This window comes from Convolutriloba macropyga, chromosome 7 (assembly GCF_964194025.1).
Source record: "Convolutriloba macropyga chromosome 7, txConMacr16.3, whole genome shotgun sequence".
NCBI classification, from domain to species: Eukaryota; Metazoa; Xenacoelomorpha; order Acoela; family Convolutidae; genus Convolutriloba; species Convolutriloba macropyga.
In genome coordinates this window covers 26,445,949-26,460,110 of record NC_134474.1, presented here as the reverse complement: position 1 = coordinate 26,460,110, position 14,162 = coordinate 26,445,949, and the positions used below count along the sequence as shown (strand labels likewise).

At 33.9% G+C, this 14,162-nt stretch overlaps 1 protein-coding gene and 1 non-coding gene across 3 annotated transcripts in view; both read left to right on the top strand.

The window, feature by feature from the left end:
* Positions 1–14,162, top strand: part of LOC142342736 (uncharacterized) — a 467,082-nt gene that overhangs the window by 336,096 nt on the left and 116,824 nt on the right. The gene's annotated exons all lie outside the window — the stretch shown is intronic.
* Trnam-cau (transfer RNA methionine (anticodon CAU)) lies at positions 6,442–6,513 on the top strand. Its single transcript has one exon. It is a non-coding gene; the product is annotated as a tRNA-Met (tRNA).

The following is a 14,162-nucleotide window of genomic DNA, read 5'->3' as shown; positions in this document are numbered from 1 at the left end:
CTTCTTGTGGAAGTTTCTCCGATATCCTGATGCATATCCCCTGACTGTCCTTCAGTATTTCTGACTTTCTCCACGATTGTTTGGGAAGATTTCTTTTTCAATGTTCTTTTACTTTTCCGCACCGAAGATGTGTCTGAATCTGAAGTGTCACTGATCGTGAGTTGTCTCTTGTTTGATTTTCTAAGTATTGGTGTGGGTGCCTTTGTCGAAACGATTCGCGTCGCAGATGGTCCAGCTGCATTAGGGTTGGTTGGTGGTGGCGCGATTGGAGCAATTGGACTAAATTGTAAGATTTGGGTCGAGTCTGGTCGATTAATAAAGGCCTCATCATGTTTAGGATTCCTCTTCGGGATCCTCATTTTGAGAGACTGGGCTACGTTGCTTGCGGATGATATACATGAACTGCCTGAAGAGATTACAATGACGTCATTGGCCTGTTTTCGATTGCGTTTGATTTTCTTGTCTGCCGTACTTTTTCTGATTAAGTCTCGTTTGTGTTTATGGAACTTCTGCTTGATAGTTTTTTCGCTTATTTTTTTCGGTCTTCTTTCGATATACTGCGTCAAATCTCTGTCTCTTTCCGCTTTCGTGCCAAATTTTGCTATGTCTGAATTTCTTACTTGCACCTCCTGTCTATTTGGCTCCTTGATTACGCTTGTCGTAGGGCTCACTTTACAAACTGTTCTCCCAGGTGCAAGTACTTCATACAAACCATCAAGGTTTTTCTTCTGCCTCTGATTTTCGTGAAGCTTTCGAGCCAATTTCACTTGGACACTTCGTTCTGAGAAGGGAATTGGTCTGGAAATTCTTTCCGATTTGATTAAGCGTTGTTCGCCGTCGGTCATCTTCTGTTCCTGCAATCTGGCTCGAGAACTTGCTGCACAAATGACTCTTTCAATTTCTGTATCTGAACAGAGGGCCGTGTCTGTCCACTGCTCCTCTGATAGCTATGATCAACCCGGAATTGTATCTTCGTTTAATAATGTTTAATTATTGCATTATAATTGAGATTTTTACTAATAGATTTAGTGGTGATGTTAGACATAGGTGTGTTAGATTTTATACCAAAGTGTTCCTCAAAAGGTGTGGTGTCTATTGTTTTTTGCTTTGATATTCTTAGTTGTTTTATTATTGCTTTAAGTGAATTTTCTAAGTTAATTTTTTTGTTTAATTGTGATTTCATGCAAGATAATTGTCGTTTAATTGTTTGAATAAGACGTTCTACTAATCCAATTGCTCTGTGATCATTTGCTGTTGCATATATAGGTGTAATGTTATTTTCTGTACAGAATGTTTCAAACTTTTTTCCTGTAAAACATCTAGCTTGATCTAATCGAATAGTTCTAGGTACTCTGTGTTGATATATGTAATTATTTAAGAATTTGACTACATTTGAACCAGAAGCATTATTTACTATTTCTGCTGTGGGATATTTTTTGTATATCTATCTATACTTGTAATAAAATATTGTTCTATCCCTTTATCAATCAATATTGGTCCGCCAAAATCTATTTGTTTTTCGTCATTTGGTTCAATGCATTTTGGTAAAGGTGCCCATTTGCGGTGAGAAATCACTGATTTAAGGTTCTTACCAATCTGCGTGCTTTGCACACACTGGCTTTTGCCAGTATATCTCGGTGGATGTACGGCCACCAAATGTTTTGCGCGAGAGATAGCATGGCAAAACTCCCGGGATGCGTTGAGTGGATATCCTCCAGTACTGCATCTTTGATTGATTTTGGAATGGCTATCCGCTCGTCCAAACACACACAGCCATGTTCTACGCTCAAATCCCGCCAATAGGAAAAGAGATAAGGACTTATCTCTCGAAGCCTGTCTGGGTCATCACGGATTACGCAATCCCTCACCTCCTTGAGGATTGCATCTTTACCAGTTAAAATGGCTAAAAATTCCGGCTGAAGACTTTGTTAAGGGTTTCAGTAAATAAAATGTCATCCGTTTCCTCAATCATGCTGCCAGTCGGTGTCTTAGTATTTGAGGAAGTATTCGTTCCGGGTGTGGACGGAGTGGTGTCCGAGAATGTTACCCTTGCTTTCGTTGGTGTGGACTTTGATAGCGGAGCATTGACTTTCGACATTTTGCTAATGTGGTTGACTGAATTATTTGAGTTAATCAGTTTATTTTGTTTATTTAATGTGTAGTGATTTGTAGGTTTGTTTTGGGCAAAAAGCGAGTGATTCTTGTGCAAATGGTATTCATACTTTGGAATTTGTGCTTTCGCGCTAAATTTAGCGTTATTAGGTGGATTATTTGACTTAATACCATTAATGGGCTTTATTGGGTATAATTGTTCAGAGTGTTCACATTCTTTACGGTCTGACATTTACACCTCTTTTGCAGCAATTTCGTTAATGGAATGTGAATTTTTAACTTTACAATTATATGGTGCAAATTGTGATTTTATAACTTTAGGTGGCATTTGCGATGCGAATGGTTAATTTGAATGCGGATTAATTTTAGAATTAGTTAGCGTTAATTGCGTCAGGAATGGTGCTTTCAGTGGTGAAGGGAGTGATTGTGATGCAAATGCTTCATTGCTAATTTGTGAAATAGTATTAAGTAATGTATGCAATTGCGGCGCAAATGGCCATTTTAACGCAAATGGTAGTTGCTTTCTGTTTATTTGTAATCAGATGCTTCATGGAATCACGAATTTTTGATATTGTTGCTACTACAAAGTGTTCGTCATATGTAGATATCTTTTTAGCTCTCGCAAATGAGTTTCTTGAGATATAGTCTACGAGACCCATTTTTGCACCTGGCATATGTTCAATTGTGAAGTTGTACGGAAGTAATCTGTCTATCCACCTAGATAGTCGGCTATTGTACAATTTGTTTGATCTATGCTCCTTGAGTATAGACAATAGTGCTCAATGGTCCGTCATTACTGTAAAATTTTTCCCGTACAAATAGTATTTGAAATAGTCAATGGACCAGACTATTCCCAATAGTTCCAGTCCGTTAACACTGTAGCGTTCCTCTGTTGAATTTAGAAATCGTGACGCAAATGCTATTGGTTTCAACCGTCTGGTGTATTTTGTTCAAGGGCTGTTCCCAATCCGGAACGTGAGGCATCACATTTAACTTGGACATCAAGTTTCGGATTATAATGGCTATTTTCTGTGCTGTTGGAAATTTTTTCTTTGATTAAATTAAAATGTTTAGTGTGCTCTGTTGTCCAGATAAAGTTTGCTGATTTTTTTAGAAGTGGTTTAAGTGGGTGACATAATTGTGCAAGGTGTGGTATGAACTTAGCAATATAGTTTACTGACCCTAGGAAAGATCTAATGCGTTTTAGTGTTGTTGGTGGTGGTATTGTTAAAATTGCTGCAGTTTTACTTTCTAGAGGTGATATTCCAGTTTGTGTAAACTTATAACCTAGCCATTCAATTTCGGTTTTTGCGAAATAACATTTCTGAAGATTAATTCTTAAATTATCTTCGTCTAGCTTTTTCAATTATTTGATAACATATGCCGAATGGTCTGCTTCAGTACCAGTACTAACGATTATGATATCGTCTAAAAAACAATATGTGTTTTGTAGACCTATTAGTGTATAGTCCATAGCTTTCTGAAATTCTGCTGGCATATCTGTAAGACCATAATAGTAGTAATAGAGTGAGTGATAGTCCCCGGGGGGGTGGGGACCCAATGTATTAAGATTGGATATAGCGGCTTTGACCGCTTAGGGTCCCCCTCCATGTATTAAGATAGGGAATAGAATCTCCATGTATTAAGATAGGGCATAGGGTGCATGTATTAAGATTAGGAAAAGAATCTGCATGTATTAAGATTAGGAATAGAATCTGCATGTATTAAGATTTGGAATAGAATCTCCATGTATTAAGATTAGGAATAGGATCTCAATGTATTAAGATTAGGAATAGAATATCCATGTATTAAGATTGTGTATAGCCGCCATGTATTAAGATTAGTCATAGCGGCCAACATGTATTAAGATTAGTTATAGCGGTCGACATGTATTAAGATTAGTTATAGCGGTCGACATGCATTAAGATTAGTTATAGCGGTCGACATGTATTAAGATTAGGTATAGCGGTCTTAATGTATAAAGATTAGGTATAGGCTCCATGTATTAGGATTAGGAATAGAATCTCCATGTATTAAGATTATGTAAAGCCGCCATGTATTAAGATTAGGTATAGCCGGCCCCATGTATTAAGATTGGCTATAGCAGCCGCCATGTATTAAGATTAGGTATAGCCGCCGACATGTATTAAGATTAGTTATAGCCGCCGACATTTATTAAGATTAGTTATAGCGATCGACATGTATTAAGATTAGGTATAGGCGCTGACATGTATTAAGATTAGCTATAGCGGTCGACATGTATTAAGATTAGTTATAGCGGTCGACATGTATTAAGATTAGTTATAGCGGTCGACATGTATTAAGATTAGTTATCGCGGTCGACAGTTATTAGGATTAGGTATAGTGGTCTTAATGTATAAAGATTAGGTATAGGCTCCATGTATTAAGATTAGGAATAGAATCTCCATGTATTAAGATTGTGTATAGCCGCCATGTATTAAGATTAGTCATAGCGGCCAACATGTATTAAGATTAGTTATAGCGGTCGACATGTATTAAGATTAGTTATAGCGGTCGACATGCATTAAGATTAGTTATAGCGGTCGACATGTATTAAGATTAGTTATAGCGGTCGACATGTATTAAGAATAGTTATAGCGGTCGACATGTATTAAGATTAGGTATAGCGGTCTTAATGTATAAAGATTAGGTATAGGCTCCATGTATTAAGATTAGGAATAGAATCTCCATGTATTAAGATTGTGTAAAGCCGCCATGTATTAAGATTAGGTATAGCCGGCCCCATGTATTAAGATTGGCTATAGCAGCCGCCATGTATTAAGATTAGGTATAGCCGCCGACATGTATTAAGATTAGTTATAGCCGCCGACATGTATTAAGATTAGTTATAGCGATCGACATGTATTAAGATTAGGTATAGGCGCCGACATGTATTAAGATTATGTATAGCCACCATGTGCTAAGATTAGTTATATCCGCCATGTATTAGGATTAGTTATAGGCGTCGCAATGTATTAAGATTATTCATAGCGGCCAACATGTATTAAGATTAGTTATAGCGGTCGACATGTATTAAGATTAGTTATAGCGGTCGACATCCATTAAGATTAGTTATAGCGGTCGACATGTATTAGGATTAGTTATAGCGGTCGACATGTATTAAGATTAGTTATAGCGGTCGACATGCATTAAGATTAGTTATAGCGGTCGACATGTATTAAGATTAGTTATAGCGGTCGACATGTATTAAGACTACTTATAGCGTTCGACATGTATTAAGATTAGGTATAGCGGTCTTAATGTATAGAGATTAGGTATAGGCGCCGACATGTATTAAGATTATGTATAGCCACCATGTGCTAAGATTAGTTATATCCGCCATGTATTAGGATTAGTTATAGCCGTCGCAATGTATTAAGATTATTCATAGCCGCTGACATGTATTAAGATTATGTATAGCCACCATGTGCTAAGATTAGTTATATCCGCCATATGTTAGGATTAGTTATAGGCGTCGCAATGTATTAAGATTATTCATAGCCGCTGACATGTATTTAGATTAGGTATAAGATCAGGGGTATTTTTTGAGATTTTTGTACAATTTTACGCTGTTTTTTTTTCAATAATTTCTAAATACTCTCTTCTGATTGGTTGAAAATAACAGTTTAAAAAATAAAATGAGTTGAAACAGGGCATAAACAGAAACAGATTACACATTTAGCGAAAAAACAAAATAAAAACAAATAAAAGTGGTCAACAAATTAAAAGTTGACTAGTACTATACAACTCTCGTCAGAGTAAGCAGTTTGCTATGTGGTGCAGTTTTTAGCATTAAAATACAAAAAAAGCTCAAAATTACGCACAAAAGATGTCAAACAGCATAAAGTCTGCTAAATCGAATCAAACTTTACCAAAAATTTGCTGAATTTTTGCAGAATTCTTGCAAAATTTTGTCTCCTTTTTGCTTTTCAAGCTAGGTTTTGATCAAATACCTAATTCTGATTGGTTGAAAATACCAGTTTTAAAAATCAAATGAGTTGAAACAGGGCATAACCAGACACAGATGACACATTTAGCGAAAAAACAATATAAAAACAAATAAAATTTGTCAACAAATTAAAAGTTGACTTGTACTATACAACTTTCGTCAGAGTGAGCAGTTTGCTATGTGGTGCAGTTTTTAGCATTAAAGTACAATAAAAAGCTCAAAATTACGCAAAAATGATGTCAAAGAGCATAAAATCTGCTAAATCGAATCAAACTTTACGAAAGTTTTACTGAAAACTGAAGTCAAAAATTCACAATTTAACCTAGATGTTTTAAGATGACGTATAGCCGACATTAAACAGCAAGATGGCGCAGTGGTAGCGTGTTGGGCTCATAACCCAGAGGTTGGTAGATCGAAACTACCTCTTGCTAATCTGACATTGTCACAGTACTAGTGAACTCGTTATCGCTGAAAACTTGGAAAAACGTCAAATTATAGAAAAGCAAATGAACTAGAATTTAAAAAATCACAGACACAAAATAAACTAAACACATAAAAATACATCCTCAATCTAAGACTGACATTGAAAAAGTATCAGGAAACTGAAAACTGAGGCACAATTACCCGAGTGGGTTAATAAAGTCGATAAAAAGAACAACTTGCGTAGCTAACTGAGTAATAGTCACAATTGTTAAAAAAATAATATCGACTTTATTAGTCAGCATGTTCTTTTTATTCTGTTTCTTGCACTCAATTTACGTCGAAACATGAGAACTACTACCCGCACTCAATAACATGCTAGTTTTAAAACGTGCTTAGTCGATTAACTGGTTAGAATCTATGCTAAATATTTAGAAAAAGGATATTTTGAGCAATTTAATGTATTTTTGTCATAGAGTGCTCTTTACCATATGTTCTAGAATAAGTTAAGTACTTAATTCTGATTGGTTGAAAATACTGACTTTTATAAAACAAATGAATTAAACCAGTTCAGATATAGCGAGATTAAAATATGAGCAAAATACTATATTGAAACCACAGAATACTGATCAACAACTTATAAGTCGACTAACGCAAAATAAATTTCGTCAGAGTGAACAATTTGTTATGTGATGCAGATTTTTCCAACCAATATACAATGACAAGGGTCAAAATCACGCAAAATTGATATCAAATAGCATAATCTCTACTAAATTGAAACAAACTTGAAAATTTTTAATTCTTTACAAAAACGAATGCAAAATGAAAATTTTTTTTCACCCATCAATTTTAACCAATTCTGTTGCAAATTAAAGGCGATCAGAAAAATGACAGCTGAAAGACTAGTGCGCACAATTTCTTGTCAACTAGTACAAAATGCGTTGATTGGAAACAAATTTTGTGAAGAAATGTGACTCTCCACGAGAATTTCTCAAGACAGGCAATGAAAGCAAAGGACTTTGCGCGCCTAGTTCAACCATTCGTCGACGTGATACAGATGAGCTGCAGAATTTAACAGCAGAAGTACAAAACTCATACAATAAACGTTGCATATGACATAAAATTTGTCTGTTCGGCGCATAATATCTGTAAAAATTATGATCTGTTTTCCAAAATATCTCTGGAAAGTCAAAAAAGCAATAGGAGCTTGCAAATTCAACAAATTTTTCTTAAGATTAGACTGTCAACACAAAGTTAGAAGAACATTGCTAAATTTTTTCATGCTAAATAACAAGGTCTGGTAGTATTTTGGATACAGAGCAATGATATTGATAATTTTTTGTTTGTTTGCTACCGTGTTTAATCTGTTATAGAGATGAAAAATTTTGGGGATAACCAAATTTTTATCGATTGATTACCAACGCAGGAACAAAAACCTAATGTCATTTTACAAATTATTTTTTTTTAAGTAGAACGATTTTACCTATCAAGAAGAACAATCTTCCAATTGACACTGTTTTCCAGCTAAAATCGAGTAAAATTGTTGAAAATTTGCTTTTTTTTGTTCAGGCTAGCCTAACAGCCAAATCATTGAAATGAAATGTACGTACTTATGTCATACTGTTAAAATAAATCAGGAAAAAAATATTCCTACAAAGGAGGATTTCGAATCATTTAAATTATCTTTAGCAGAATCCTAACATTTTTTCTGATGTAATTTTTCTCTCATAGATTGCTGTCAATAGTGTTACTGAAGCTATTGTTTAACATTAATTTACACTAAAAATTCTTAGAATTACTTGTTTTCAATATTAGGTGGCAACAAACTTAGAGCAGAAAATATACAAAATCTGTTAACAAGATAATTTAGGAATAAAAAATAACAATAATTTTACTTTACAAATGCAACCAATCGGCTATATGAAACTCATTTTCTTACTCACTAGCAGTGCTCAAAGCAGTTAACACCTAAAATTCGTAGTATAAGATAATTGTTATTGAAAAACATATAATAATTAGATATCAATAAAAATCAAGTACAACTATTGAAAACAATATTTTGCTAAATTTAGAAGGCATCACAAAGTCAACAGCTAGTATTTTGTTTTAATGCATTGAGAAACTCAGTTTGTTTTTGAAATGTCAAAAAATGGTACCATTATCAGCGACGACTCATCGTTTAGAAAGATTGCAAGGATCGTCAGCAGAGGAAAGCACTAATCACCCCATCTTTGTTTTTATCCAGTTCTTGTGATCCATATAGTTTAAACGCCAACGTCTCCGATATCAAAAGATAGTTCCGCTCGAATTTCTCAGACTCATGAAATTTTGTAAGTTGTTCCCTCTGTTCGTTATCACTTTCTTCCACTGATCCATTATCCTTCCTTGGAAGTTGCTGAACAGGAATGGAATTGGAAAAATTTTCCAAACCCATAGCTTAATGCGTATTGTTCTTTGTTGTCTAATGCTAAGAAAGATGAATCTTTACTCTTCTGCGTAAAGATTTGAGAATATACGAGAAAAGATAAAGTCTCACTAATCAAGAGTTTTATTGTTAATCATGTTATATTCAGCAATCAAAATTTGAACTTTTAGATTTTCAATGTGAGATTTAACAAAACCAGTAAATCATTTCAAGTTAAATTGAGTAAAGAGTAAAAAACAACGCGGAACAAATTATTCACCAAGATGAATTGAGTAAAATTCACGTAAATTGCGGAGCAACTCAATCTGAAAAAACAAAAAGTATAATGATTAAAAGCTGATTTGTAACTTTGAGCTACTCGACGATGACTCATCACTTCCATATATGAAATGACGTCATTTCTTTTTTTAGAAACAGGCGTCATGACAGAACATTCTAGAAGGAATATATGATCCCGATTGCGACAGTTCTACATATAATTTACTAACTTTCAGCTTAAATGTACAAACTCATTCCGTGGCGAAACATTCCAACTATACATTTTTTTCTCATTTTTCTATTACTCACATTTGTTAACTTTTACTTGAAATTTTCTTTTTCAACACAGATTTTTTCACTAAGGAAAATACAACAAGAAAATTACTCTTTAAAAATTTCTGATTGTTACAGTATTTTGAATAGATGTAGTCCAAAATTGTGTATCTCAAATATTGATAAAATTTACTATCTGAGATCAAATTTAGTATTTTTTTGAAGATAGAAACTAGCGCATAAATGTGTTTTCAACACAAACAGAGAGAGATCAAGAAAAATTTTCCATCGGTTATTGAAGAACAAGTTTACGTTGTACAACTTAATGTTGTTGTAATAGAACCTCCCTTCCAATCAGACGTCAGCTTTAGAAATCTAATTCTCAAGATAATTGATATCATTCTATGTATTGCTTTTTCTATTTTAATTTTCTTTTATATTAACAGGGTTTTACTTGATACCGTATTCATTTGTGAAAAATGTTGATCAAAAATCACTTAAAATTTTTGGAAAAAGTTTACAAAAGAAAGGAAGGAATCGCTGATGCTTACAGAGTAGACGAAATTGATGTTGATTCTTATTTCTTTTACAATTTCTTGGATGTTTTTACTCAAAACAACAGAATCATCGGACTTAGTAAAGGATTTGAACATGCAACCTTCTCTATCAAAAAATTCGAGTTTGATGACAACATAACAAAACAATCTTTTGATTTATCGTCAGAACTACACATCAACAAGTATGAAATGCTTTTCATATTGAATTCTGTCCCAGAGATAATTGAATAGTACAGAAATTTGTCTCAATCTAAATATATCCCAATTCCTGAACCGGTAACAATTACTTCATCTCTGCAGAGTGCGCTGTTCTTTCATTATTACAAGGACTACAATGCAGAGGGGGTAAGAGTACGATTTGGAATACGACTCCCCAACATTTATATACAAAAATTTAGTTCCAAATTTGGAAAATTTTCCGAGATCGATTTGAGATTCAACGAGATGGAGAGAATTTATCAAAAATTGACTTTTCTGGTCAATTACGTCAACTCATTTCCTCTAACTTATCCATCTTTGGCTGTTAACTGGGGTAACGCGTGTAAAAGTTACCTTTTTTGGTGTTTGTTCAGTATTGAGCTTACTTGTTTCGGATAGTAATGTTAGATTTTCTATGAGTTTATTCCTTATTTGGTAACTTTACAATTGAGACATTTCCTTTTCTGGAAAACAACGTCACTTTTTCTGCTAAACATTACCCTTTTTGGAAACTTTGTTCTCATTGGTTGGAGTTTAGTATAAATAGAGCTGAAAAATTCACCCAGCATCACTTGCTTTCTCTTCTCTAAAAACAACATCACCTCTGTCTCAACTACCTTTGACTCTAGTCTCACCACATTGGGAAATGGAATTTACAGTGCAGAACAACAGCCTTCTCTACTCAGTTTATTTCACAGAAGAGACTGCTCGGATCAGCATCAGAGACCTGTCGAATGGTCTCTACGAGTTCGTTGTAACCCTACCTATCACAGTGTGGCACATTATTGAGCACCAGCGACAACAGTTTGACACATATCATCAGGGACAGGTTCCAGTCACGGAGAATCAGCTTGGAACTCACGCAATGGGTCACGAAATTGCTGTGATCAGTGGGCATCACTACCCTCACGTTAACGGAACAGATTTTCCCGACAACTACGTTGCTGGAGGCATTCAGTACACATTTCCATGTGAGGAAGGACAGATTCCCAACAACTGGTTTAATACACCCGAGACAAGTCAAGTATCCAGTCCAGAACCGCAAAACAGCCTTCTCCAGATAGTGAGCAATGCTGGCAGCAGTGAACAAAGCAAACTGAGTGTCGATACTAGCACCACGTGGTCATTTAATGATCTGGAAAACTTCGATCCAGCTCAATATTATGGTTCGACTGATATGTCGACTACACCGTCAATGACAACCCCCTCCATAGAGGACGGAACAGCTCACACCCCCATTGTGCTGACTGATGAGGCTCCGATAACTCCCATCATTGTTCGACCTACAGAACCGCCAGCAATTGTTGAAAGAGTCCGTCCATTTGGCAATGAAATTCAAAACTTGCCAGATCACGTTGTGAGAACTCTTTTTGAATAAGTTTGATATTGTATATTTTATACTTGAATTCTTTGTGATGTATTTATACTTTTGTTTTAATTCAATTCTTTTTAAGTTGAACTTTCTTTTTTCTCCGAACACTATGCAGGCTCAATGTTCAAGCAAAAACACAGCACTTTGTCAAAATTTTATAATTACTTTGATTAAAAATCTGCTTCTTAACAAAAAAGTCGATTTAAAAGTTGAAGTTTAAGAAAATAACTGAATTTTTTTTTTGATCTTTAATAGAAATCTTTGTTTTGAAAATTGATATTTAATAAAAACAAAACAAATTCGAAAGTTGTCATTTTAAAATGTGAAGAAAATTTCTTTTTTTTGCGCAATATCATACCGTAAAATGAATAAAAATGAATATTTTTTGCGTTTTTAAATGACACATTTTGAAAATTTTTTCGACATTTAAGAAAATTTTTCTAACTCAAAATTTGATATTTAAGTGAAAATGTTGAAAAATTTTTTGATTTTTAAAAGAAGGTTGAAGATTTTTTTTGATTTTTAACAAAGAGTTGTTTGAATTTTTGATTTTTAAGAAAAGTTTTTTGTAAAATTGATTTTTAACAGTTACTTCAAATTATAAAGACAAATACAAATCACAAAACACAAACAAGAATTTAATAACGTTTTTTTCTAATTTCAAGATACAGAAGAGGATTACCAATTATGTCATGGCAATCTAACAAACAATCAATAATCTTTATAAGTTCACTCTCATACTTTGAGTTTCTAAGGGAATGCACTCTATCTAGAAAAGATGATCCAAGGGTTTGAGTACTCGCATTTCTCTGCTCAGCGCGTAGTAGGTGACGCTTGAACGTCTTTTTGCTCAATCGTTTTTTTGGAGATACTGGGTACTTTTTCCACGTACTTATTCTCCAAGTTGTGCTCCACCGCTCTGGTTAACTGAGCAAAGACAACTCCTGACTCTTCTATAGTGGAAGCAAGGAACTGATGTTTATAGAGTGTGTACAAGCCATTGACTGTTTGATAAATATAAGACAAGTTTTCTATTGTCTCCAATATCTCTTTCACTGAGGAAGAAATGAGAATAATGTGGTAGCGACAAGTCTTTAATGGACAAAAATTGTCATTATGAGTAGCAAAGGAGTATTTTTTAGTGAGTAGATAAGGTTTATACTCCTTAATTGATACAGAAAGCAATAATGTGTCAGGTTTTACCTCAATTTTACTGAGATTATAATGACAAGACATTATTTCTTTCTGTATCAGTTAAGGAGTATAAACCTTATCTACTCACTAAATAATACTCCTTTGCTACTCATAATGACAATTTTTGTCCATTAAAGACTTGTTGCTACCACATTATTCTCATTTCCTCCTCAGTGAAAGAGATATTGCAGACAAAAGAAAACTTGTCGTATATTTATCAAACAGTCGATGGCTTGTACACACTCTATAAACATCAGTTCTTTGCTTCCATTATAGAACAGTCAGGATTTGTCTTTGCTCAGTTAACCAGAGCGGTGGAGCACAACTTGGAGAATAGGTACGTGGAAAAAGTACCCAGTATCTCCAAAAAACGATTGAGCAAAAAGACGTTCAAGCGTCACCTACTACGCGCTGAGCAGAGAAATGCGAGTACTCAAACCCTTGGATCATCTTTTCTAGATAGAGTGCATTCCCTTAGAAACTCAAAGTATGAGAGTGAACTTATAAAGATTATTGATTGTTTGTTATATTGCCATGACATAATTGGTAATCCTCTTCTGTATCTTGAAATTAGAAAATAACGCTATTAAATTCTTGTTTGTGTTTTGTGATTTGTATTTGTCTTTATGATTTGAAGTAATTGTTAAAAATCAATTTTACAAAAAAACTTTTCTTAAAAATCAAAAACTCAAACAACTTTTTGTTAAAAATCAAAAAAAATTTTCAACGTTCTCTTAAAAATCAAAAAATTTTTCAACATTTTCACTTAAATATCGAATTTTGAGTTAGAAAAAATTTCTTAAATGTCGAAAAAATTTTCAAAATGTGTCATTTAAAAACGCAAAAAATATTCATTTTTCTTCATTTTACCGTATGATATTGCGCAAAAAAAAGAAATTTTCTTCACATTTTAAAATGACAACTTTCGAATTTGTTTTGTTTTTATTAAATATCAATTTTCAAAACAAAGATTTCTATTAAAGATCAAAAAAAAATTCAGTTATTTTCTTAAACTTCAACTTTTAAATCGACTTTTTTGTTAAGAAGCAGATTTTTAATCAAAGTAATTATAAAATTTTGACAAAGTGCTGTGTTTTTGCTTGAACATTGAGCCTGCATAGTGTTCGGAGAAAAAAGAAAGTTCAACTTAAAAAGAATTGAATTAAAACAAAAGTATAAATACATCACAAAGAATTCAAGTATAAAATATACAATATCAAACTTATTCAAAAAGAGTTCTCACAACGTGATCTGGCAAGTTTTGAATTTCATTGCCAAATGGACGGACTCTTTCAACAATTGCTGGCGGTTCTGTAGTTCGAACACTGATGGGAGTTATCGGAGCCTCATCAGTCAGCACAATGGGGTTGTGAGCTGTTCCGT